Here is a 407-nt window from a genome sequence, read left to right as displayed (position 1 = left end):
GAGGCGCCCTTTCAAGACAACTCCCGACTACGACAGAAAGAGTAGATAATGACATCATTCATTCTCAGCCCAATAGCATTACTAACTACCGATGATGTCAAATGCCGCATGATATCACGCAATGGCAGGACCACCGGGAACGCTGAATGAATTATATTCAGGCTGGCGTAAGATCTGTCAGGATCGAGCCGCCCAGGAAATCTCCCACGGAAGTTCACACCGTAACCAATCAGAATTCGCCGTCTGCGACCCCCGCCGAAGCCCGGCAAGTTCAGAAGGACCGCATGCAATCTGCCAGTCCTCATTAGCTCGATTGGTCTTTACGTAGTTAATAATGAATAGCCGTGCATTTATCTTTCAACTGCAACGAATTATGAATATTTAAGCCAAAGTTTGAGTTTTTAAGT

The sequence above is a fragment of the Macrobrachium rosenbergii genome, chromosome 31 (genome assembly GCF_040412425.1).
Source record: "Macrobrachium rosenbergii isolate ZJJX-2024 chromosome 31, ASM4041242v1, whole genome shotgun sequence".
NCBI lineage: Eukaryota > Metazoa > Arthropoda > Malacostraca > Decapoda > Palaemonidae > Macrobrachium > Macrobrachium rosenbergii.
Note: the sequence above shows the minus strand (reverse complement) of the source record.